General features: G+C 48.6%; 1 protein-coding gene and 1 long non-coding RNA gene across 2 annotated transcripts in view; both read left to right on the top strand.

The window, feature by feature from the left end:
* The window catches only part of LOC136588589 (keratin-associated protein 10-4-like), an 820,730-nt gene that overhangs the window by 204,486 nt on the left and 588,992 nt on the right, over window positions 1-27,252 (top strand). The gene's annotated exons all lie outside the window — the stretch shown is intronic.
* LOC136614604 (uncharacterized) lies at window positions 2,490-7,692 on the top strand. The gene is made up of 2 exons (XR_010790957.1): window positions 2,490-2,610; window positions 7,420-7,692. It is a non-coding gene; the product is annotated as an uncharacterized lncRNA (long non-coding RNA).

The following is a 27,252-nucleotide window of genomic DNA, read 5'->3' as shown; positions in this document are numbered from 1 at the left end:
AATTTGAAATGCTGATTTCCCCCCCCCCCCCTTAAATCCAGTAAACAATCCCTTGGCACCGAATGCATCTTCAACAAGAATGTGACATTGATTTTGCATGTCCTTTTCCCCCATTCCCTTAAATTCTCGGACTCTGCATTAAATCCAGAACTGCCGGACCTGGGTTGTATGCATTGCACAGAGTTCCCAAAAGGCCCTGGTTCCTGTCATTGTCTTTATTGGTGATACAGACACTAATTTCGCTGGCCTCAGGTAGGGCCTTTTTGTCTTGGGGTCCAGTGTTCTGCCAGGAGATCCCCTGTACAAGCTGATGGCCCGGCCTTCAGAGACCAAGGACTATTGTTCAAGGTAATACACACTCTCTTTGGAGTCAAAAAAATTCTACCTCCAATATACACCAAGGTCTGGAGAAAATTCCGACACTGGTGCGGAACAAATGGGCCAGAATTTAGCAGTCTGGACCTTACAAGATCTGGGATCTTAGTTTAGTGTTAGACAGCCTCTGTGAACCACCGATACATTTGGTATAGCTAAAAAACCTATCCATCAAAGTAGCCTTGCTGGTAGTTATTACAACCCCTAGGCGGATTGGTGAGATACGGGAATTATCCTGTAGAGTCCTACTAAAGGTGCTTGACGATATGAGACTTGATTTATTTCCTTTTCCTGAAGTGCTGTCGACAATCCACATGGAAGGCAGAATTATTCCCTGTTCTATCTGTCAGGTTTTTAAAATGACAAAGAACGGCATTTGTGCAGGTTAGATGTCAGGCATACAGTGCGGTCCTTTTACAGTCTCACAAACCTTCAAAAAAATAAAAAATAATAAGATAACTTATTCCTTTAAAGTAAGAATGCTAAAACTGGAATCATTCTTACCATTAATACCTTTTCCATGAGTCCATCATGTCGGCAGATACTTTCCCACCCTTGTAAATGAAATGGATATTGTGCATGTAAACATAATAGTATGTTGGCTTTTTCAGCAACAATAAAACACTAGGCCACGTATCCTTTCTGATGCTTTGAAGTCACTGGAGATGGATGATGGGAGGTGGTCGTAGGAACTCTCCTCTTCCTGTCCCAACAAGCTCAGCTGGGGCAACCTCCATGTGTGCTGTCAGGATGGACTCATGGAAAAGGAATTAACAGTAGGAATAATTCCAGTTTTCAGGCCACTACAGTAGAACACCGAAGTCAGCCATAAGTGTTTCAAAAATGTAAGCAGCTCGAGTACTATGCATCAAATGGTTCACTCCATCGAAAGGCATTTGTCAATATAGTAACTGCCTTTTAAAAAAAATAGCCTACTGGTAGCCATCTGTGGAATGGCAGAAGCCGAAAAGCAGACTTAATGTCCACCTTAGCCATCAGTGCGCCCATGCCCAGGGTACTTACCATGCTGACAGCAGCCTGAAAGGGCTGGTAATACACAGCCGTTTGTCCACAGCATCATTGATTAACCTGCCCTTATGGTAAGATATGTGTTTGATTTATCCTAAGCTATCCTAGCTCCTTTTTAGGAATAACCCCCAGTGGTGAGACAATCAGGCCTGCTATGGGTGGTTCGCAAAAAAAGGGCCTTGCATTCTACCAAGCTTCCCCTACTTTGCTAGTTGTTCTCTAACTGTGGCTGGATTTACCAGTGCAGATTTCTGGTTTTGCAAATTCTTAGCACCTGCTGCTGAGCCAGACAGGCAACCTAAACCCTGGGTGAGCCCATCCCATACGAGTTTAGCTTCAGTTATCATTGCTATGTTTATAGGAACACTTTTTAGCTAGCTTACTTGCACTGGAGTGTTTTTTGTCAGTGACATTAAAGGCCCGTCTCCCCCGTCCTCTTGGCCTTTTTTTTTTTAAATCACAAACCGCACGAAGGTAGTTTGACCAACACCTCACACAACAGTGTTTGTACCAGCGAGCACAATCCTTGCTGCAAGTATAGCCAGCATACTGGCTGTTTGCAGGTTTGGGCACTGGCTGCTTTTTTTTTGTTTTTCATCCATTAAAAAAAAAAAGTCTGCGTGGTTTTATACAGCTTTTTATGGTTCGCCTTAAGTGCCAAACCGACCTCATACACACAATGTCTGTCTGATTGTTCAAGGACGCGTTCAGAGGGCCGTTGGCAAGTTATGCGTGAGAATCGAGGACTCCCCTCCCAGTGGACAGCACACAGATGCAGGTCCATGTACTGTCTGAGCGGCGGGTAGCGGACATTACATATCCTACCCTCATCCATGACACGGACCACAACAGGACATAGTCCACGTGAAATAGCGGTCATGTGATTAACCTTATTGGCAAGTATGTGTCTGTGCCGTGAACTACCCGGACAGCACAGATGGGACAGGCGACCGTCCTAATTGTCCTTAATAGTTTTTCTTCCTCGTGTGAAGTAATAATTGTGGCCGATCTCAGGAATGAGAACAACGAGACAAACAAAGAGAATTATAATTCACAGAATATTTATTTCCCCTTTTTTACATTTAGGATGATGGAGATTTCTGTTTTCTAAGTGAATATTGCAAGAGCGGGTGCTGCCTAAATATTTTGAAGAATAGAGGTAAATGTAGACCAAAAGCAAAAGAAAATGAGGAGTGTGACCCTGAGGTGAGTATCTGTAAGCGGCTGCTGTACTGGTTTCTCTATCCGGCTGTATTCACACAGTCAAGAGCGAGTTTTACTTGAGATTCTAGTGGGCATGGCGCAGCACACAGACCCCCATACACATGCTGTGTGGGACCCCACAGTTTACATGTCACATGCTTATTGAAGACTTGTATGGAAATAAGTCATGCAGAGATTTATCAAACTTGGACCAAAAACCCAAGTGAAGAGAAAAGTGTGTTTTATCTTGTAACTCGACATTGAGCTGTTCCTCCTTTATTCCTCCTGAAAGTGTATGAATAGATACACAGAAAGGGGCATGGTATTTGTTAGCACCTGTGAAAACTGCTGTATATATGGATGCAATACAGATGTAAAAGACAGACGCATCAGAAAAATATACAAATTACACAAAGTGATAACAATGCATTTTTCACAGACCAACATGGTGTGGATGAGCCAGTGAGGTTAAAGTGTTCATTTACACGTGCAAATGTATTTCACAGATTAATGGTGCCTATAAAATATAACTGCAGCACGTCCTATTCTGGTGTGATGCTTATGCAGAAGTCGTCAATTGAAGTCAATGGGTGTGTTTAAAAAAAAAAAGACGCAATGCACTTACATGGGGTGTGACTTTTTTTCTAGTTTGCTTCCACATGAGACTGAATTAGTCCATGCTGGCACTTCTATATCAAATGTTCTGCAAGATATTTCGCAGAACGTATTCCTTAATTAAGAATACAACAAAATCTGCTTAAATGACAAAATCTGCATAAGTGCGGCATCCTGTGGCCTATTCTGTCCCATGTGAAAGCACCCTAACACACCTACTGAATACAATCAGTTATAAGTACCATCAGTTGGGCCACTGTCATGTTCATCCAGGACTGCAGACAAGACCAAGAGGTGTTTAGGTACCAGAACAATCAGGACGGACATGTTTGCTTGCTGCTCAGGTGGCTAGATGCAGGAGCAGACAGAACTGAGGGCTAGCAAACAGAGCAAGGAGCTATGAACCCCTCTGATAGAACCCACCCTGGAGCGGAGCACCCGTCCTGAAAGGAACAACCCCACTGCCTTCATGAGGACGTGTCCACGGTCAGAGGGTAATTAGAGTACAGAAAACCGCACCAAAAAAAACTAACAAGAAATAAAAGTCAAGTACACAATGCAAAACAAACACAGGAGACTAACCAAAGACAAGAACCAGAAAAGAGAACCCGAGCAAGGAGACTTGATCAGAAAAACTGAAACATAACCAGCCAGGAAGAGCCGGGTTATGTTAGGAGCGGGTAGAAACTGATTGGTTGACAAAGCTGTCCATCACTAGGCCCAATTAACAGCTGCAGGACTAATTAACCCTAATTATACAGAATTAAAGATATTAACCCTAGCTCTTCAGAACAAGGTATGCTGGCAATAAGGTGACGAGAATCCACAGTAGCAAAGGTGTGCTGGCGATGATGCGGCAGCCATCTTCTGTGGTTTTCACCAGTGTAAAATGGATTGCAATCAGATGACAATTGCGCAGTAAGGTTGCCTTCACACTTGTGGAAAAGTAGTGAGCTTTTTGCGCAATGCAAGAGTGAGGGCTCCTTCACACTGGCAGTGGTGATTTTGTTGCAAGAAAACCGAGCCCAAATCGCAATTTTACCCATGAGATGTCTGACCATCTGCGATGCTTTTTTGCAAAAACATTGCTGTCACTTTCGATTTTTCTTGCACGTTTTTCTTGCAATAGACAACAGGATTTTCTAATTTTAAAAATGTATTGCACAAAAGTTCATGCATTGTGATGCGAAAAAAGGAGGCTCCATAGGGAAACGTGGGAGATAGAAAAAAGCTAAACGCAGAATGACAGGGCATGTAGCGATTTTTATATATTTTTTTTTTGCATGAGTGAAAAGATTGTAAATGGGAAGGAAACCATTGAAAATCAGTGGTTTCACAATTGTGCATTTTCACTTAGGGCTCCTTCAGGCTGGATTTAGATGAAGTATATCGGCTGGGTTTTCACGCCCAGCCGATATATGTCATCTCTCTCTGCGGGAAGGGGGGAGCCTGGAAGAGCCAGGAGCAGTGCTCTGAGCTCCCGCCCCCTCTCTGCCTCCTCTCCACCCCCAGAACTTGGCCCCGCCCATTCCGCATCCTTCATCGCAAATAGTGCAGAGGGGCGGAGAGGGGGTGGAGTGGAGTCAGAGAGGGTCCGGGAGCTCAGTTCCTGCTCCTGGCTCTTTCATCCTCCCCTGCGGCCAAATCGCAGCTTTGTATGGGCAATTTTTGAGAGTCAGCGATCCTTTTTCCTGTGAAAAATCACGCATCGCATCGCTAAGCCCCCCCCCCCCCATTTTCCAATGCGATAAAATTAAGTCAATAGGAGTTTCTAATGTTAAAAAGATATAGTTTGGTTCACTGACATTGGTTCACTCTGCAGATCCCTTTAAGGCCTTCAGAGAAGAACACACTGCCCTGGTCATGAACTGTGTGCTGACTTAGCATGTCATGCACACTAGTAATTAGTACAAGGATGTTTGTGCTGGAAACTATCTTTATTATGGAACCAGGATGCATTGAGCTTGTGGAGTGCGTAGGGGTTATCCTTTTATTGTGTAATTTTGCAGCATCTGTGAATTCCAATGATTTCACGTCAAATGTGACATTTAGAGCCTGAGAAAGTCATTTATCTGCCAATAATGTATACTCCCATATGTCTTACCTATATCTTATTTGAATATGCCTTCCCTCATCTATATGTTAACCACACCTTTCCTGTGTACTCAATAAAAGTTGGGTGCCTGGCTCGCCGAGCTCTCACTGCCATTAACTACATTCGGATGTCGTGTCTGAATTCTGGTTAAGGGTTAAGTCACTAGTGACTCTTATATTCAATTTTACCTGATCTAGGTGTACTTCTTTAAAAATTCTTTGACACAGAATGACAGGGCATGTAGCGATTTTTATATATTTTTTTTTTTGCATGAGTGAAAAGATTGTAAATGGGAAGGAAACCATTGAAAATCAGTGGTTTCACAATTGTGCATTTTCACTTAGGGCTCCTTCAGGCTGGATTTAGATGAAGTATATCGGCTGGGTTTTCACGCCCAGCCGATATATGTCATCTCTCTCTGCGGGAAGGGGGGAGCCTGGAAGAGCCAGGAGCAGTGCTCTGAGCTCCCGCCCCCTCTCTGCCTCCTCTCCACCCCCAGAACTTAGCCCCGCCCATTCCGCATCCTTCATCGCAAATAGTGCAGAGGGGCGGAGTGGGGGTGGAGTGGAGTCAGAGAGGGTCCGGGAGCTCAGTTCCTGCTCCTGGCTCTTTCATCCTCCCCTGCGGCCAAATCGCAGCTTTGTATGGGCAATTTTTGAGAGTCAGCGATCCTTTTTCCTGTGAAAAATCACGCATCGCATCGCTAAGCCCCCCCCCCATTTTCCAATGCGATAAAATTAAGTCAATAGGAGTTTCTAATGTTAAAAACTCATGGCGGCACATGAAAAATGCTAGTTTGTGCGTTGCAATGAAATAAAAAGCTGGCTCTGTAGGGAAAATGGGCTATAAAAAAAAAAAAAAAAAAAAAAAGCAAACGGCAGGAAGATCAGACATGCCATGATTTTCTTTTCATGCCACATTGCATGAGTGTAAACATCCTAAATCTTTGGTTTCATAATTCTGCATTTCACTTACTCACGCATTGCACAATTGTATTGTCAGCATGAAGACAGCCTAAGATCAGATTTATGCTGGCAAGCATGATATTGGGCTGCGATTCCTGGCCTGATATTGCACTCACCACCATGTGAAAGCCCCGTGGATGTTGGGCGTTTTCATGTGACAACAGCCTCGCATCACTGCGGGGATGAAGGGAATCCCCACCGCAGCCATCACAGGATCGCAGAGTTCTCCCGTTGCTTTCATTGATAACAATGGGGATGCGATGAGATCTCACAGATAGATGGGACATACTGCGATTTGTTTCCAGCATCTCATCGCATCTCGAGGACGTGCAAGAAAACATCCCTAATGTGTATGAAGCCATTCAAAAGAATGGAGTTCATATTTGTGTGAGATTTCTCACATGATTTGCTCGCCCATGTGAAGCCCATGTGAAACCGGCCCAAAATTACAGTTTCTCTGGTGAGTAAAGACTAATTCAGTAAAAGGCCTCATTCACACAGGCAACTCGTTTTCATTCTGGCTGCATTAATAAAGAATAGCCGCGTTTGAGTCCCCAGCCTAATTAGCATTTTCTTGTCCATTCAAAGAGGCGCATCAGTGGAAGAGAATGCTGCAGCACGGATTTCCGTTGGTAAGCACAATTCGAAAGGACTTCTAACAGCTGAAATAGCGGCAGCTGTCTACTTTTCTGAGTGCCCCCTCCTTTTTTTCCATCTCCCATAGGAGTCTATAGAACCTTTTAGCGTTTTTTGTCAAATGATAGGCCAAGACCTATCTTGTGACGCAGCGAGAAAAATTAACAGCTGAAAATGGCTGACAATTTTTTTTGTTTTGAAAGAACAATTTTCTCACGTGCCCAAAAATCGCTCAAGTGAATGAATGTATGGGAATCCGATGCTTCACACAGTCATGATTGTCAGCCGACGTTTAATTGCATCTGAATAGCTGCATAAAGACGCTTATGTTAATGAGTCCTAAAACCGCGTGCGGTGGGAGATGTAGCGTCAGACAGGACATTCTCCGTAACTGGACCCCCGGCCTCACGCTGCGTCTCCCACCGCTGATCTTACATGTTACTAGCAGATGTGGTTAGGAGTCATAAGTGTCTTCATTAACCCTATCATCTCCTCCTTCAGACTCATAATGAACTCTATAAGCACTACTGCCCGTGTGAGAGCGGACTTATATGTGAAAAGGACACATCTGCACAATCTATCCACCCAGAAATAGAATACATTAGAGAGTACCATCAAGTTATTAGATTCAAGAGGAACCAAAACAGAAGAATCTGCAAGAAGCCAGACACAGCAAATAAATGTAACTAAGAGCTGAGGAAGTATCCACCGGTATCTACACGGATCTACAAGAGGTTGTCAGTCTTATGGAAATAAAGCTTCTACAACTTCCTATGTTTGATCTTTTCTCACTGTTTTTCAAGATTTCTGCTTGCTGTCAGTAAATAAAAACATTGCCATTCAGAGGCTAAGAAGCCGTCACCTTGTCTGGCTCACACAGCAGCAGTTTGTTACAATGTAGCAGCCAGGAGTCTAGAACAGGACTAAAGGCTTATTCACGGGTATAAATACGCCCCATATTATGCATGTAATATGGAGTGTATAGAACCTTCAGTGGGTTCTTTCATATCTGAGTATCTTTCACGATTTACAATCACATGAAAAAATTTGCAGCATGTCCCATAGCAGTGAATGTGACTGCAAATACTCGTATATGCGTGACAAATGCGTATGTAGTGCGTATTTGCACATCGACACAATGTGCGCGGCCTGCATGTTTTTTGCGTCTGTAAGGCTGGATTCAGACGACCGTATATTGGCTCGGTTTTCACGCTGAGCCGATATACGGTGTCCTCATCTGCAGGGTGGCGAGGAAGATACTGATCTCCCGATCCCTCTCTGCCTCCTCTCCACCCCCTCTCCGCCTCCTCTCCACCCCCTCTCCGCCCCTCTGCACTATTTGCAATGAAAGGAGGCGGGATGGGGCAGGGCTAAGTTTTGAGAATTAGCCACACCTCCTGTCCCGCCTCTCCCTATTGCAAATAGTACAGAGGGGCGGAGAGGAGTCAGAGAGGGGGCGTGAGCTCAGTTCCTGCTCCTGGCTCTTCCATCCTCCCTCCCTGCTGATGAGGACACTGTATATCGGCTCTGCGTGAAAACCGAGCCAATATACGGTTGTCTGAATCCAGCCTAAATATGCAGCAATTATACATACAAAAAGAAAATGCCAAATTGGCTGAAATATCCACTAAATGCTCCTATATTTGTAGTCCGTGCACATCCTGTGTATCCACAAACCGACATACACATACGCCGTGTGAATCACCCCCAAAACTTGTAGATTTAGACGCAAGCCCGATCCTTTTTTTTCTGCATCTTAAAGAAAGACTAACAGCACACAGATGGCATCCGCATTCTATCCATTTTTTTCCCTCTCCCCACTGAATTGAATGGGTGAGTCTCATCTGAAAAATGAATTAGGATAGTCCGTGCAATTAGTTTTTTCATGCAATCCGTGTCTGTGTGAAAAATCCTTGGTCGCATGCATCACGCCATAAAATAATAAGGGAGCCCATGCTGTTCGGGTGTACTTTTTTTAATGGACTGCACATAGATAAAAAAAACACTAGTCTGCTGGAGGCCGTAATCACAAAGATCTCTGCTACAATTTTGCAGAGGCTTCAGCCCGGGACATAACCTGCAGCAGAAAAAAAATTGTGGTGAAATGTGTGGTGGATTCTCAATAAAATCGGAATGTATTATACATTTTTTCCCTTAGATCCTCAGGATGCGAAAAAAAACATAAGATATACTCATCATTATAGATGAGCGAACGTACTCGTCCGAGCTTGATACTCGTTCGAGTATTAGCGTGTTCGAGATGCTCGTTACTCATAACGAGTACCACGCGATGTTCGGGTTACTTTCACTTTCATCTCTGAGACGTTAGCGCGCTTTTCTGGCCAATAGAAAGACAGGGAAGGCATTACAACTTCCCCCTGCGACGTTCAAGCCCTATACCACCCCCCTGCAGTGAGTGGCTGGCGAGATCAGGTGTCACCCGAGTATATAAATCGGCCCCTCCCGCGGCTCGCCACAGATTTGTTCTGACATAGAGGAGGGAAAGTGCTGTTGGTGCCGGAGCTGCTATAGGGAGAGTGTTAGGAGTATTTTAGGCTTCAAGAACCCCAACGGTCCTTTTTAGGGCCACATCTAACCGTGTGCAGTACTGTGGAGGCAGCTTTTGCAGTGTTGCACATTTTTTTTTTTTGTATATCGGCCGTGCAGAGCATTTCGCCCTGCTGTAATTATTCATACTCCAGGGCCAGAAGTGGTGGTTAGGCAGGGACAGAAGACATATATTGTGAGGCAAGGACAGAAGACATATTTATTGAATATAGTCAGTGGGCCTTAGCAAAAACATTTTGGGAAAAAAATCTGTTTGGGCTGCCTGTGACTGTCCTCAGTGTTCTGGGTCTGTGCTGGGTGCAGTTGTCCTCCTAATTCATACGCAGCCAGCTAAGCGTTACAGCAGGCGTGCGCAAAATTATTTCCTGGCTCTGTGTGGGCTGTTACATCACCGCTGTATTCCAGTCCACAGTGCAACACTCTGCAGTTATTTGACATACTCCAGGGCCAGTAGTGGTGACGCAGAGAGAGAAGACATATACAGTGTATATAGGCAGTGGGCCTTTCCAAAAACATTTGGGAAAAAAAATCTATTTGGGCTGCCTGTGACCGTCCTCAGTGTACTGGGTCTGTGCTGGGTGTAGTTGTCCTCCTAATTCATACGCAGCCAGCTAAGTGTTACAGCAGGCGTGCGCAAAATTATTTCCTGGCTCTGTGTGGGCTGTTACATCACCGCTGTATTCCAGTCCACAGTGCAACAGTCTGCAGTTATTTGACATACTCCAGGGCCAGTAGTGGTGAGGCAGAGAGAGAAGACATTTACAGTGTATATAGGCAGTGGGCTTTTCCAAAAACATTTGGGGAAAAAAATCTATTTGGGCTGGCTGTGACTGTCCTCAGTGTACTGCGTCTGTGCTGGGGGTAGTAGTCCTCCTAATTCATACGCAGCCAGCTAAGTGTTACAGCAGGCTTGCGCAAAATTATTTCCTGGCGTTCCGTAAGCGAAGTCAGCCTCCAACCACAGGCTAATGAGCGGCACATTTAATTACAGCGTTCTGTTTCTGCACTACTGGTAATACACCATGCTGAGGGGTAGGGGTAGGCCTATAGGACGTGGATGCGGATGAGGACGCGGAGGCCCAAGTCAGGGTGTGGGAAGAGGCCGAGCCAGTGCGGTGGCCAGGGGTGGAGGCAGGGCCAGACCGAATAATCCACCAACTGTTTCCGAAAGCGCCCCCTCGCGCCATGCCACCCTGCAGAGGCCGAGGTGCTCAAATGTCTGGCAGTTTTTCACAGAGACGCCTGACGACCGACGAACAGTGGTGTGCAACCTTTGTCGCGCAAAAATCAGCCGGGGAGCCACCACCACCAGCATGCGCAGGCATATGATGGCCAAGCACCCCACAAGGTGGGACGAAGGCCGTTCACCGCCCCCGGTTTGCACCACTGCCTCTCCCCCTGTGCCCCAACCTGCCACTGAGATCCAACCCCGCTCTGCGGACACAGGCACTACCGTCTCCTGGCCTGCACCCACACCCTCACCTCCGCTGTCCTCAGGCCCCATTCACCAATGTCTCTCAGCGCAGCGTCCAGACGTCGCTAGCGCCACTGTTTGAGCGCAAGCGCAAGTACGCCGCCACGCACCCGCACACTCAAGCGTTAAACGTGCACATTGCCAAATTGATCAGCCTGGAGATGCTGCCGTATAGGCTTGTGGAAACGGAAGCTTTCAAAAGCATGATGGCGGCGGCCCCGCACTACTCGGTTCCCAGTTGCCACTACTTTTCCCGATGTGCCGTCCCAGCCCTGCACGACCACGTCTCCCGCAACATTGTACGCGCCCTCACCAACGCGGTTACTGCCAAGGTCCACTTAACAACAGACACGTGGACAAGCACAGGTGGGCAGGGCCACTATATCTCCCTGACGGCACATTGGGTGAATTTAGTGGAGGCTGCGACAGAGTCAGAGCCTGGGAACGCTCACGTCCTACCCACCCCCCGAATTGCGTGCCCCAACTCGGTGGTGGTATCTGCGGCGGTGTATGCTTCCTCCACTAAACCACCCTCCTCCTCCTCCTACGCAACCTCTGTCTCGCAATCAAGATGTGTCAGCAGCAGCAAGTCGCCAGCAGTCGGTGTCGCGCGGCACGGCAGCACAGTGGTGGGCAAGCGTCAGCAGGCCGTGCTGAAACTACTCAGCTTAGGAGAGAAGAGGCACACGGCCCACGAACTGCTGCAGGGTCTGACAGAGCAGAACGACCGCTGGCTTGCGAGGCTCTGCAGCTCGACAGCCTCACACACGTGCCATGCCTGGCCCATATCTTTAATTTGGTGGTTCAGCGCTGTCTGAAAAGCTACCCACACTTGTCATACCTGCTCGGAAAGGTGCGCCGGGTCAGCGCACATTTCCGCAACTCCAAGACGGACGCTGCCACCCTGCGCACCCTGCAACATCGGTTTAATCTGCCAGTGCACCGATTGCTGTGCGACGTGCCCACACGGTGGAACTTTACGCTCCACATGTTGGCCAGGCTCTATTAGCAGCGTAGAGCTATAGTGGAATACCAACTCCAACATGGGCGGCGTAGTGGGAGTCAGCCTCCTCAATTCTTTACAGAAGAGTGGGCCTGGTTGGCAGACATCTGCCAGGTCCTTGGAAACTTTGAGGAGTCTACCCAGATGCTGAGCGGGGATGCTGCAATCATTAGCGTCACCATTCCTCTGCTATGCCTCTTGAGAAGTTCCCTGCAAAGCATAAAGGCAGACGCTTTGCGCTCAGAAACGGAGGCGGGGGAAGACAGTATGTCGCTGGATAGTCAGAGCACCCTCATGTCTATATCTCAGCGCCTTGAGGAGGAGAAGGAGGAGGGGGAGGAGCATGAGGAGGAGGGGGAAGAGACAGCTTGGCCCACTGCTGAGGGTGCATATGCTGCTTGCCTGTCATCCTTTCAGCGTGTATGGCCAGAGGAGGAGGAGGAGGATCCTGAAAATGATCTTCCTAGTGAGGACAGCCATGTGTTGCGTACAGGTACCCTGGCACACAGGGCTGACTTCATGTTAGGATGCCTTTCTTGTGACCCTCGCGTTACACGCATTCTGGCCACTACGGATTACTGGGTGTACACACTGCTCGACCCACGGTATAAGGATAACCTTTCCAGTCTCATTCCCGAAGAGGAAAGGGGTTCCAGAATGATGCTATACCACAGGACCCTGGCGGACAAGCTGATAAAATTCCCATCCGACAGCGCTAGTGGCCGAAGGTGCAGTTCCGAGGGCCAGGTAGCAGGGGAGGCGCAGAGATCAGGCAGCATGTACAGCACAGGCAGGGGACCATTATCGAAGGCCTTTGCCAGCTTTCTGGCTCCCTAGCAAGACTGTGTCACCGGTCCCTAGTCAAGGCTGAGCACTGTAAAAGGATGGTGAGGCAGTACGTAGCCGATTGCACGACTGTCCTCGGTGACGCCTCTGCCCCCTACAACTACTGGGTGTCGAAGCTGGACACGTGGCCTGAATTTGCGCTGTATGCCCTGGAGGTGCTTGCTTGTCCTGCGGCTAGCGTCTTGTCAGAGAGGGTGTTTAGTGCGGCTGGGGGAATCATCACGGATAAGCGTACCCACCTGTCAACCGACAGTGCCGACAGGCTTACACTCATCAAGATGAGCAAAGCCTGGATTTCCCCAGACTTCTCTTCTTCACCAGCAGACAGCAGCAATACCTAAGCAATACGTAGGCTGCACCCGCGGATGGAAGCATCGTTCTCTATCACCATCCAAAACGGGGACATTTCTGCTTCATCAATCTGTGTCTAATATTCCTCCTCCTCCTCCTGCTCCTCCTCCTGAAACTTCACATAATCACGCCGAACGGGCAATTTTTCTTAGGCCCACAAGGCTCAGTCATATAATTTTTCTAAACAATTTTTATACGTTTCAATGCTCATTAAAGCGTTGAAACTTTCACCTCAACCAACTTTTATTTTAACTGGGCTGCCTCCAGGCCTAGTTACCAATTAAGCCACATTAACCAAAGTGATTAATGGGTTTCACCTGCCCTCTTGGTTGGGCATGGGCAATTTTTCTGAGGTACATTAGTACTGTTGGTACATCAATTTTTGGGGGCCCTCGCCTACAGTGTAATCCAATTAATTTTTAGCCCACCTGCATTACAGCTGACGTTACATCAGCTGTGTTGGGTACTGCAATGGGATATATTTATGTACCGCCGGTGGGTTCCAGGGAGCCACCCATGCCGTGGGTCCACACGGTGTTGTAACTGCATGTGTCCACTTCTAAAGAACCCCAGTCTGACTGGGGTATGCAGTGTGGGCCGAAGCCCACCTGCATTAAGCACCACATTACCTCAGCTGTGATGGGCAATGCAATGGGATATATTTATGTACCGCCGGTGGCTTCCTGGCACCCACCCATGCTGTCGGTCCACACGGAGTTGTAACTGCATGTGTCCACTTCTAAAGAACCCCAGTCTGACTGGGGTATGCAGTGTGGGCCGAAGCCCACCTGCATTAAAGGAGATGTCTCGAGGAAGCAGTGAATTTTTTTTTTTTGCCCAGTCCCCCCCATTAAGTACACATTATTAAGCCCCCCTGTAAATGACATTTCTAGCTGGTTCGTACTTACCGTTCCAGCGTTTCAGCAACTTATAAAAGTTTCCCCAAGATGGCCGCCGGCTCTTTTCCCGTCGCTCGCTGCAGCCCGACGTGCGCGCTCCCGAGACGCTGCCAGCTGTGTCTCCATGGCAACCAGACGCCCCGCAGCCGCCGACCGAACCCACCGCAGCCGCCGACCAGTCACCCACCGCCAGGCAGCAGGTAACCGGCGCAGCCCCCCCCCCCATCACAGCGGCAGCCCCCCCCCCGGCCCAGCGCTAGTTCCCCCGGCGCAGCGACAGCCCCCCCCCGACCCAGCGCTAGTTCCCCCGGCCTAGCGACAGCCCCCCCCCCCCCGGCCCAGCGACAGCCCCCCCGGCCCAGCGCTAGTTCCCCCGGCGCAGCGACAGCCCCCCCCATCGTAGCGACAGCCCCCCCGGCCCAGCGCTAGTTCCCCCGGCGCAGCCCCCCCCCCCCGGCGCAGCCCGGCGCAGCGGCAGCCCCCCCGGCCCATCACTTACCAGGACAGCTGGACGGCGGGACAGCTGGGCGGCTTCTCCGGACAGCTCGGCAGCTCTGCACCTTCCTCTAACAGAGGAAGGTACAGAATGGCCGCTCCAGCGCGCTCCCGAGCAGTGACAGCTCGTCTGCGCATGCGCAGAAGAGCTGTAGCGGGGAGCACACTGAAGCGGCTCGTGCTGAAAGGAGAAGACCGGACTGCGCAAGCACGTCTAAAAAAGCAAGCTGCCGGCGAATTTAGACGGAACCATGGAGACGAGGACGCTAGCAACGGAGCAGGTAAGTGGAATAACTTCTGTATGGCTCATATTTAATGCACGATGTATATTACAAAGTGCATTAATATGGCCATACGGAAGTGTATAACCCCACTTTGTTTCGCGAGACCACCCCTTTAAGCACCACATTACCTCAGCTGTGATGGGCAATGCAATGGGATATATTTATGTACCGCCGGTGGCTTCCTGGCACCCACCCATGCTGTCGGTCCACACGGAGTTGCAACTGCATGTGTCCACTTCTAAAGAACCCCAGTCTGATTGGGGCATGCAGTGTGGGCCGAAGCCCACCTGCATTTAATCGGACGTTACCTCAGCTGTGATGGGCACTGCAATGGGATACATTAATGTACAGCCGGTGGGTTCCAGGGAGCCGCCCATGCTGTGGGTGCACACGGAATTCCCATTGCGGAGTTGTACCTGCATGTGACTATTTATAAAAAAACGCGGTCTGACTGGGGCATGCAGACACCCAGACAGAATGAATAGTGTGTGGCACATAGGTTCCCCATTGCTATGCCCACGTGTGCAGCTCCAGATGGAGGTGGCACAGGATTGGATTTCTCATTGCTTCTGTACAGCATTGTGAGCTATCGCCCCGCCCCTTTTAAAGAGGGTCGCTGCCTAGCCATGCTAACCCTCTGCAGTGTGTGCCTGCGGTTCCTCCTCATGGCAGACGCACTTATAAATAGACATGAGGGTGGTGTGGCATGAGGGCAGCTAAAGGCTGCGCAGGGACAGTTTGGTGTGCGCTGTGGACACTGGGTCGTGCGGGAGGGCGGGGGGGGGGGGGGGGGGGGTTGGGCAGCATGTAACCCAGGAGAAGTGGCAGCGGAGTGTCATGCAGGCAGTGATTGTGCTTTGTTGGAGGTGGTCTGGTGCTTAGCTAAGGTATGCATTGCTAATGAGGGCTTTTCAGAAGTAAAAGTTGTTGGGAGGGGGGGGGGGGCACTCTTGCCGCTATTGTGGCTTAATAGTGGGACCTGGGAACTTGAGATGCAGCCCAACATGTAGCTCCTCACCTGCCCTATCCGTTGCTGTGTCGTTCCCCTCACTTTCTTGAATTGCCCCGATTTTCACAAATGAAAACCTTAGCGAGCATCGGCGATATACAAAAATGCTCGGGTCGCCCATTGACTTCAATGGGGTTCGTTACTCGAAACGAACCCTCGAGCATCGCGATAATTTCGTCCCGAGTAACGAGCACCCGAGCATTTTGGTGCTTGCTCATCTCTACTCATCATCCCTGCGTCCCTTCCACTCCTGCAACCCGATGGCCACCTTGGTCATGTGACCGCTGCAATATATTGTGTATGGGCAGTGTATCATACGCAGCCCATACAAATATATAGGGCTTACGCTGGGTACATATGCAAAGGAATAGAGCATGCTGTGATTGACTTCTGTTGCGTATTGATACACAGTGTCTGTATGCCGGGGTTGTCCCACTAAATACATTTATCATCTATTCAAAGGATCAATGATAAATATATAATCCCTGGGAGTCCGACTGCTGAGACCCACAACACTCACAAGAATAGTGCAATCCGGATACCACTGAGTGACTAGAGCAGTGGTGGACAGGCATAACCAGTTCTCCATTTATCCCTATGGGACTGATGGAAATAGCGAGAGCTACAGTCATCTATCTCCATAGACAGTGAGTAGAACAGTGTTCATAAATGCACACCACCGATCCGTTCACTGCAGAAGCTTGGGGACTCCTGTTCTAGTGATTACTGGGGGTCCCAGTGGTTGGACCCTGTGATCATAAACTTACTCTATGGAAGCATATGATAAATCTTCATTAATCAGGTGTTAACCCAACACGACATTTGGATGCTGCAGATTTTGGAGGTTTGTCCTCAGCAGGAAACTTTCACATCTTTTGTGGTTATTGTTAATGAAAGGGTTAATGGTCTATGGAGGTGAATGAGTCAAGTACCTGGTTTCCAGGGGTTCCTCACCTCCTCGGTCTCCAGCGCTGTCTGGTGCCCCAATCACTGGTCTACAACTAGGCTGACAGGGGTGGAGAGCAGAGAACCTTACATTCTGATGTATAGAATGTGTGTTAGGTAACACACAGAAATTCTGTCCCTAGACCAGACCCCCCATAAAAAAACATGCTCTAGGTCAGACCCCTAAAATTATTACAGATCTCTGAGTTCATAATAATTATAGCTCCAGAATAACCAGATTGCAGAATAAATACAGACCTATACCAGAGCCAGAAATACATGAACACCCAGACATTGGAATGACTACAGAATCCTTCAAAAAGACAGTTTGCAGGCAAACACCCTTGGCATGAGTTAAAATAACGCATACTTTCCTGTCTTCAGCCCTCCTAGGCATGACGGAAGCATCACCTTCCCAACTTCCTGCATTACCGCTTACATCCTGAGTGCCATGATACCTGGCGTTTTCTGAGGCCTCTGATTGACCACAGCAGTCATGTGACTTCCAGTGGCAGAAGAAGGGGATGAAACAGCATCTTGACTATTGTGCCCTTGCTAATCACAAATTCATGATCTGCTCTGAGAATAGGTCATCCATAGTAAAGTCCCAGAAAACGGTATGATATTTCTGCAAGATGCAGCTAAATACGCTGAAAAATCTGCATGTATACATCGCAAGCTTTGAAGCAAAAATTATAGCAGCAGTTTTAGCTGCATTTGAAGGCCGGCTTCACACTGGCCAAAAGAATCATGTACGGGAAATTAGCTAAATTTTGTATTTTTTCGCTTATTCACACAGCTGGGTGCAGCGTATAGATGCCATAGCCCAGAATTCCTTTTGTCAGCATGAAATATCAGCTTAGCTTAATAGAGCCAGCCGACATAGTTTAGCAGCGCTAGCTGCTGCTAAACTCCCTCCCCTCCCTTTGCCGGCAGCTCCCATAGAAGTCTATTGAAGCCGCCAGCTGATTGGAGCAGAAAGATAGGGGAAGACAAAACATCAGTCAGCGTATTCGGTCATGATGTCCTATTATCACGGCCATAATATTTTGCTGTGCCTAAAAGGCACCCCCCACTCACCTTGCTCGGCTCAGAGTCTAATGGTCAAACTCCTGCAGTCAGTCTTCAATGTGCAGAGAGGACAGAGGAGCCGGGGAGCAGAGAGAGGACATATAGCAGAGCTCTGTATGGAGCTACTGCAGGTCCAGACAGTGCAGAAGAAAGCACCCCTGTACACATGGCTCAGCTCAGATCTTAATACAGATGTTTTCACTAATTGCAATGAACAAGCCCGAAGCCTGCTGGGCAGCCCCTTGGCCTGGACTGGCCACCTAATAAGTCCCAGGCACATAATATTACACAAGTGTCCCCCAGCCTAAGGGCTGTAGCCAATAAAGGCCACACTGACCTGCTTCGATCCCCTAACTCAGTGTTCCCCAACTCCAGTCCTCAGGGACCGCCAACAGGTCATGTTTTCAGGATTTCCTCAGTGTTACACAGGTGATGTAATTATTGTCAGTGGCTCAGACATTGCCACAGGTGTTCTTACTATAGGATATCCTGAAAACATGACCTGTTGGTGGACCCTGAGGACTGGAGTTGGGGACCCCTGCTCTAACTCACCAGCCTCAGTTAATTTTATTAAATAAATTGTAATGGCCCTGAGGGATACAGTTCAAGCCGACATGAAAATCCTGTCTTCTTCAGTCATTTCTATCATGCAGTTCTAGGGTAAAACAGTCGACCGTACTGAAACAAAAATGGGTGAACTAGGTAAGTCCCATAATGAGTTGATCGACTCCCACAATGCACTTGAATGAGAAATACATCTTTTAAAAAGCAAACTAGCTGATTTGGAGTCCCTGAATCTGTATCAACTCTGGAGATCCAGGACTATGTTAAACAATTCCCAATACTCCCCCCTAGAGATGAGCGAAGTACTCGGTAAGGGCGATTTCGCAATCGAGCACCGCGATTTTCGAGTACTTCACTACTCGGGTGAAAAGTACTCGGGTGCGCTGTGGGTGAGCGGGGGGTTGCAGCGGGGAGTGGGGGGGAGAGGGAGAGAGAGAGGGCTCCCCCCTGTTCCTCGCTGCTACCCCCCACTCCCCTCTGCAACCCCCCGCCCCACAGCGCACCCGAGTACTTTTCACCCGAGTAGTGAAGTACTCAAAAATCGCGGTGCTCGATTGCGAAATCGCCCTTACCGAGTACGTTCGCTCATCTCTACTCCCCCAATGATTTAACCCCTACCTGCCACAGGGCGTAACTGTACGCCCTGGCAGGGAGGTACTTAGCACAACAGGGCATACAATCACGTCCTGGAGATACCGCAAAATCATAAGAGATCTTGCGATATCCGTCAGTGAGAGCCGACTGTCACTGATAGCTGGGCTCCTCCGACAACAGCTGGGTAGCTCGGAGCAGCAACCCCCGCTGTGAACCCTTTCCCTGCCACAATCTATGTAGATTGCGGTATCAGGGTAATATAAAATTCTAAGTACAGCACCAATCGGGCAAACCCCACTTGCCCCGTTGCCGGCGGTAAGAAGAGACACCACACAGGGATCTGGTATCATTCCTCACACGGGACATGGCTCTCGGCTGTGCCAACGTCGATGTGCTTTATTACAGATTACATGAGATCTTATACCCTTTGTCCCATCCCCACTAGGGGGTGATGGGCTCATAACCATATATGGGAAGTCCGGATTTGCGGACTGAGACAGTGAAAATCATATAACAGTCATTATCTTAAAACTGGCGCCTCTGGCCTACGTACAGAAAATCACGTATTCAATTAACTCCAGTACAAAGAATCACCCACTCAATTCTAAGAAGTCCGGATTTCGGCCTAAGACAGTGAAAGTTATGTACATTTGAACATCTTGATATGGGCTTCTGGGAAAACAGCCAAGTACATGCGTCCTTCATGTCTGGTTCTTCTTCTCTGAATTTCTAGAACATCTCTCTTGGAATATCTGATGTAAGGCGACATATAAGTTTTTTTCATTTGGAATTGAATAAAACTTGCATATAGGTATAAAAGCATAAAAAACACATATGGCAATATATATATATATACCCTCACAGCGGCATGTAAAGGGCGCACAGAGGGAGGGCCATCGGACTCTCGCAATATAATCGCAAAGAATCTGACGTGTTACCATGTCAAAAGGATGCCAGATACTGGCGTCCTGTATTACCAGTGTCTGTGATCGCTATAGCAAGTGATAAGGTATTGCGTGACAGAAATCCTGCAATGCCATATTATAGCGATCAGAGCTGGTATGGTGCAAATTCCTTACAGGGACATAAAATGTGTAAAAAAAGGGAAAAAAATGAACAAAAAGAAAAATGTAAAAAAAAAAGTAGAAAAACATTGTATCCATAATAGTGCGTACAATAAGTTAAGCACACTTTTTATCCTGCACAGCAAAAAGCGTACAAAAAACCCTAAAAAACTGAGGCAAATATGTTAATTTTTAGCATTTTGCCTCCCACAAGACACAATGAAAATGATAAAAAAGCCATATTAAGAATTAACAGTCTATCAGAGACCCATATACCTTAAAACACTGCAACAGCAGTGTAATTATTAGATTTGATGGGACATCGGGTAGCTTTAAAGAAATTGCTAGGGCATATGTTTATTACAGCAAACAACCTTATTGGTAAACATTGGAGAAATCTACAATTACCTAGGGGAATAGATCTGCAAATCTGCTATCAGCACATGCCACAATGGAAAAAGTGATGGCAATAAGATCTAACACCGTCCATAAATTTTCAGTGATGGAGAACATCTGGCTCGCAAAATGTTCTACTTGATTTAAATGAAAGCTGTCTTCTAGGGATGAGCGAGCACCGAGATGCTCTGGTGCTCGTTGCTCGAGTTGAACTTTTCATAATGCTCGAGAGCTCGTTTTGAGAAACAAACCCCATTGAAGTCAATGGGGGACTCGAGCATTTTTGTATGGGACCGATGCTCCGCATAGGTGACGAATTGTGAAACACCAGAAAACATCAGAAAATCATGGAAACACCACATAAACGGATAGGGAAGGGCAGGGGCAGCATGCATGGCTGCATCTGAGGATCCCAGGTCCCACTATTAAGCCAAAAGGGGGGCAAGAGTCTGGCGGTCACCCCCCCTAACAATTTACTTGGGAAAAACCCTCATTAGCAAGGCACACGCGCTGGCACATCTTAGCCAAGCACCACACTACCTGCAACCAAGGAAATCACTGCCTGCAGGTGACACCACTGTCTCTTCTCCTGGGTTACATGCTGGCATTGCAGTCCAACCCCCCCCCCCCCCCCCCCCCGCACGACCCTGCGTCCACAGCGCACACAAAAGTTTCCCTGCGCAGCGTTCAGCTGCCCTCATGCCATATGCTCGCTTTATAGCCACACCACCCTCATGTCTATTTATAAGTGTGCACTGGATGAGGTGGAACTGGAGGCACACACTGCAGAGGGTTGGCAGGGCCAGGCAGTGACCCTCTTTGAAAGTGTGTGTGATAGCCCACAATGCTGTTGAGAATTGATGATGAATGGATGTACGATCATCATTCCAATCCCGTGCCATCTCCGTCACAAAATTGTCAGGAGCCGCAAACGTGGACATAAGGGGGACTCAGGTGCCAGCACTTCTACACATCTCCACAATGCAGCAATACTCTGTGTGGGAAGCACGTGAGCGGGCCCAGGGTCAGGCTCCGTCCCAGCCTCCACTTTGCGTGACCCAAGGTGCCGCGAGTTACATAGCAATGGGAAATCCATGTGTCCCCACACAATTCATTCTGTGTAGGTGTCAGATAGCTCAACACCGCAATGGGAAGTCTTTGAGTGCTATGCTGTCAATACACAAAGATGGTATTACACAGGAAGAAATCAGAGTGCCCAAACATGGCAGAGTTTCACCCCGCCAAGGACCTTGGCCTCAGCCCACATTTCTGCCCGAGTCAGTGTATTTGTGCCTGATAGGTAAAATACCGCTATAGGTAGTCTTTGTGCACCCATAGTATAGGCAGACCGCTGTAACTTTTCTGTAGTAAAAGTATAGGCGGACCCCAGTAACATTTCTGTAGCAAAAGTATAGGCGAACCTCTTAAACCATTCAGTAGAAACTGCATAGGCGGACCCCAGTAACATTTCAGTAGCAAAAGTATAGGCAAACCCCTGAAACGTTGGTGTACCAAGAGTATAGGCGGATCCTGATAACATTTCTGTAGCAAGAGTGTAGGTCAACACATGAAAAATTGGTGTACCAAGAGTATAGGCGGACCCCAGTAGCATTTCTGTAGCAAAATTATAGGCAGACCCTATTAACATTGCTGTAGCAAGAGTGTAGGTGAACCCCTGAAACATTGGTGTACCAAGAGTGTAGGCGAAGGCAGGAAAAATTAGTTAGATAACAGTATAGGCGAGGGCCAGAAAAATTAGTGTACCAAGACTACAAGTGTACCCCCTGAAAATTTGCTCAACCGCGAGGACAGGTGAAACCCATAAAGATTTTTTAAAGATTCAGCTCGTTGTTGCTTAATTTGTAACAGAGCCTGGAGGCAGCCCTGTGAAAAAAAATTGGTTTCTGTTAAAGTATCAATACTTTTGAAACTTTGAAAAATTGTAAAAAAAATTATATACAGAGCCTTTTGGGCCGCAGAAACATTGGCAGTTCAGCGTGATCACTTGCTGTTTTAGGAGGAGTAATACTACCCGAGAGTAATTAATAAAGCTAATTCCCCATTTTTTTGTGGTGATAGAGGATGCATTTTTCTCCTGTTGCAGAGAAAAGAATCATTAGGTTCCGCTGCTTTCTGCCGCTGGAGAAGAGAAGTCCAGGGAAATCCAGCCTTTGTTCATCTTTATGAGTGTAAGCATGTCGGCACTGGCAGTTGACAGGCAGGTACACTTATCCGTAATGATTCCCCCAGCTGCACTAAACACCCTCTCTGACAAGATACTAGTGGCAGGGCAGGCCAGCACCTCCAGGGCGTACAGCGCAAGTTCGTGCCACGTGTCCAGCTTTGAAATCCAATAGTTTTATGGAGCAGAGGCATCACTGAGGAAGGTGGTACGATCGGCTATGTACTCAATCACCATCTTTTTACAGTGCTCCCTCCGACTCAGCCCAGACTGGGGAGTGGTGACACAGTCTTGCTGGGGAGCCATAAAGCTGGCAAAGGCCTTGGAGATTGTTCCCCTGCTGCGCTGGACATGTCGCCTGATTGCCGCGCCTCCCCTGCTACTTGGCCCTTGGAACTGCGTTTTCTGCCACTAGCGCTGTCAGATGGAAACTTTAGCATAACTTTTTTCACCAGGGCTCTGTGGTAGTGCATCACTTCTGTACCCCTTTTCTCTTTGGGAATAACAGTGGAAAGGTTCTCCTTATACCGTGGGTCGAGAAGGGTGTACACCCAGTAATCCATGTTGGCGAGAGTGCGTCTAACGCGAGGGTCACGGGAAAGGCAGCCTAACATGAAGTCAGCCATGTGTGCCAGGGTCCCAGTTTGCAACACATCACTTTCCTCACTAGGAAGATGACTTTCAGGATCCTCCTCCTCTTCAGCCTATACACGCGGAACAGATGAGAGGCAAGCAGCAAGGCTACCCTCTGCAGTGTGCCCAGCTGTCTCTTCCCCTTCCTCCTCAAACACGTGCTGAGATATAGACATGAGGGTGGTCTGGCTATCAAGCGACATACTGTCATCCCCCATCTCCTGTTCCAACCGCAAAGTGTCGGCCTTTATGCTTTGTAGCGAAATTCTCAGAAGGAAAAGCAGCGGGATGGTAACGCTAATGATTGCCACATCGCCGCTCACCATATGGGTAGACTCTTCAAAGTTTTCAAGGACCAGGCAGATATCTGCCATCCATGCCCACTCCTCAGTAAAGAATAGCGGAGGCTGACTACCACTCCGCCACCCATGTTGCAGCTGGTATTCCACTATTGCTCTAAGCTGCTCATACAGCCTGGCCAACATGTGCAGCATAGAAATCCAGCATGTGGGCATGTCGCACAGCAGTTGATGCTCTGCAGTTAAAACCGATGTCGCAGGGTCCTCAGGGTGGCAGCATCCGTGGGGGACTTGCGGAAATGTGCGCAGATGTGACGTACCTTGACAAGTAGGTCAGACAAGTGGGGGTAGTTTTTCAGAAACGGCTGAACCACCAGATTGAAGACTTGGGCCAGGCATGGCATGTGTGTGAGGGTGCCGAGCTGCAGAGCCACCACCATGTTACGACCGTTGTCACACAAGACCATGCCCGGTTGGAGGCTCAGCGGCGAAAGCCAGAGGTCGGTCTGCTCTGTCAGACCCTGCAGCAGCACGGGGGCTGTGTGCGTCTTGTCACCTAAGCTGATTAGTTTAAGCATGGTTTGCTGACGCTTGCCAACCGTTGTGCTGCTGCGCCGCGCGATACTGACTGCTGGCAACGTGCTCACACTTCTTAATTGAGAGGTAGAGGTGGCGGAGGAGGAAGAGGGGAAGCGTTTGGAGGAGGTGGCATAAAACGTCGCAGATACCAGCACCGAGGTAGGACCCGCTATTCTAGGTGTGCATAAGACATGAACAGCTCCAGACTCTTAATCGTTCCCAGCCTCCACCAAATTCACCCAATGTGCCGTCAGTGAGATATAGTGGCCCTGCACACCAGTACTTGTCCACGTGTCCGCGGTTAAGTGGACCTTCCCAGTAACCGCATTGGTGAGGGCATGATTTATGTTTCGGGAGACGTGCGGTGTAGGGCAGGGACGGCACACCGGGAAACATAGTGGCGACTGGAGACTGGTGGGTGACAGCGTATTTGCGCTTTCGCTCCAACACTTGTTTTAGCAACAGCTGGATGCTGCACTGAGAGACATTGCTGTATGGAGTGGAGGACGGTGGAGGTGTGGGTGTGGAGGTGTGGGTGCAGGCAGGGAGGTGCTCGTGCCTGTGTCCCGGGAGGGCTATTGGATCTGCGTGGCAGGTTGGAGCATAGGGGAAGAGGCAGTGGTGTGACCCGGAGGTGATGAATGGCCTTCGTCCCACCTTGTGGGGTGCTTGGCCATCAGATGCCTGCACATGCTGGTGGTGGTGAGGCTGGTATTGGTGGCTCCCCGGCTGATCTTGAAGCTACACAGGTTGCACACCACTGTTCGTCGGCCGTCCGCGCTCTCACTAAAAAACTTCCACACCTTTGAACACCTAGCCCTCTGCACGGAGGCTTGCCATGAGGTGGTGCTTTGGGAAACAGTTGGGGGATTCTTTGCTCTGGCCCTGCCTCGCGCCCTTGCCACCCCACTGCCTCTTCCAACCTGTCCTGCTGCTGCACTTGCCTCCCCCTCTGAATCCCTGTCCTCAGTAGGCTTAGCAAACCAGATGGGGTCAGTCACCTCATCTTCCAGCGGCTCTTTCTCCGAATCCTCTGTGCGCTCCTTCATCGGACTTACTGCCCTTACTGCAACCTCACTGACAGACAACTGTGTCTCATCATCATCATCCTCCTCACGCACAAAAAGCTCTTGAGACAGCTGCCGGAAGTCCCCAGCCTCATCACCCGGACTCCGGGAACTTTCCAGAGGTTGGGCATCAGTCACAACAAACTCCTCAGGTGAGAGAGGAACCATTTTTTCCCACTCATGACAGGGACCCTAAAACAGTTCCTGGGAGTCTGCCTGCTCAGAATAAGTTATTTTCTTGGAGTGAGGAGGCTGGAAGGAAGGAGGAGCAGCAGCCAAAGGATTCAAAGTTGCAGTCCATAGGCCGGGAGTAGTGGACTGCGTAGAAGACTGGGTGGTCGATACATTGCTGGACGCATTTTCTGCCATCCACAACAGGACCTGCTCACACTGCTCTGTTCATAATAAAGGTCTACCACGCGGACCCGTAAATTGTGATATGAAGCTGGGGAGCCCAGAAACTTGCCTCTCTCCTAATCCCACAGCAGCCGGTTGTGATTCACCATGACCAGGAACTCGGCCTGTGCCCACACCCTCACTTGGACGTCAATGTCCACGTTCTCGACCCTTAGCCCTACTCCTCATCATGGTGGATTAAGAATAGAGCAGGGCCCAAATAAATTACCCCACTTTACAGCACTGACAACTGTGGTTAATTCACCGCACACAGAGACTTGTAGATAGCGGAGGCTCTATGCTGTGACTTGAAAAAATTAACCCGCTGTCTTGCGCTGATACCTAGGGGTAATTTATCGCTCGCAGAGACTTGTAGATGATAGAGGCTGTGTGGAGTGGGAGAAGACTCTAAAGCCAGTGGATAGTGCTGGTAACTGCAGCTATCTCAACCCCACCAAGGAAAGGATATTGTGGGGCGCTCTGCACAGCGGCAGAGCTGAAATACTTTGCAGTGGCCCAGGAAATATTACAGTACTGTTTAGCGGTGAGACCTCTGTCTAATGCACTGCAGACACAGAACGGTATAACTGAAGTCGTTTTCAGTAGGCTAGGAAATGTTAGAGTGCAGTTCCACGGTGAGAGCTGGTTGTACGGCACTGCAGGCTGAGAACGCTATTACTGAAAGGCTGGGAACAGACCTAGATGCGTAATACAAAAATTGATGCACTACTGCTCCCAGCCAGCCACAACTATAATGCACACGGTGAGATGTAGCCCTAAGAAGGAGCATAGGGGTTCTTGTACAGAGGATCAGGAGCACTGTATAACTTTGCTTATATAAGCAGCTGTGTCCCTACACTCTGCCTTATGCACTGCAGACACAGAACGGTATAACTGAAGTAGTTTGCAGTAGTTTAGGAAATGTTAGAGTGTAGTTTCACGGTGAGAGCTAGTTGTATGGCACTGCAGGCTGAGAAAACTATTACTGAAAGGCTAGGAACAGGCCTAGATGCGTAATACAAAAATTGGTGCACTACTGCTCCCAGCCAGCCACAACTGTAAAGCACATGGTCAGATGTAGCCCTAAGAAGGAGTTTTGGGGCTCTTGCACGGAGGATAAGGACTGTATAACTTTCCCTATAGAAGTGGCTTTGTCCCAAGACTCTGCGTTATGCACTGCAGACACAGAATGGTATAACTGAAGTAGTTTGCAGTAGGCTAGGAAATGTTAGAGTGCAGTTTCACGGTGAGAGCTGGTTGTTCGGCACTGCAGGCTGAGAACGCTATTACTGAAAGGCTGGGAACAGGCCTAGATGCGTTATACAAAAATTGATGCACTACTGCTCCCAGCCAGCCACAACTATAATGCAGACGGTGAGATGTAGCCCTGAGAAGGAGCGTTGGGGTTCTTGTACAGAGAATCAGGAGGACTGTATAACTTTCCCTATATAAGTAGCTGTGTCCCTACACTCTGCCTTATGCACTGCACAGACAAAACAGTATAGCTGAAATGGCCTGCACAGATAAACATGCGGGGAAGGAAATGCAATTGACTCGAGTACCGCGTGGTGTTCGTCTCGAGTAACGAGCATCTCGAGTAGCCTAATACTCGAAC

The sequence above is a fragment of the Eleutherodactylus coqui genome, chromosome 1 (assembly GCF_035609145.1).
Source record: "Eleutherodactylus coqui strain aEleCoq1 chromosome 1, aEleCoq1.hap1, whole genome shotgun sequence".
Taxonomy (NCBI): Eukaryota; Metazoa; Chordata; class Amphibia; order Anura; family Eleutherodactylidae; genus Eleutherodactylus; species Eleutherodactylus coqui.
This window is presented reverse-complemented; position numbering and strand designations above follow the sequence as displayed.